The sequence below is a fragment of the Papaver somniferum genome, chromosome 7, assembly GCF_003573695.1.
Source record: "Papaver somniferum cultivar HN1 chromosome 7, ASM357369v1, whole genome shotgun sequence".
NCBI classification, from domain to species: Eukaryota; Viridiplantae; Streptophyta; class Magnoliopsida; order Ranunculales; family Papaveraceae; genus Papaver; species Papaver somniferum.
Window position 1 is genome coordinate 102,362,826 of NC_039364.1, and position 343 is coordinate 102,363,168.

The window sequence follows — 343 nt, forward strand, 5'->3', positions numbered from 1 at the left end:
TTAATCTATCTATCTATTTATCTCCGGTAATTTTCTTAATAGCGGTGGAGGCTCGCAGCGATACTGAGAGCTTCTCTAATGGTGATTGTGTGTATTTCCTAGATGGCAACTCAAACAAGACATTTTCATTCCAATTTTTCATTAAATTTAGCGGGAACAACTCATCTCCAATGGTGTTGTTTGTGATTTTTTATGCATTAAATGTAAATTTAATTTTTAGTAACTTTTTTTATGATAAACCATTTTTAACTCTATTAAGGGTTTATCATATACCTTTCATATTCCACAGGTTATTTACAAGCTTCATAACAATATCATGGCACTATAAATCAGTAAATCTCTA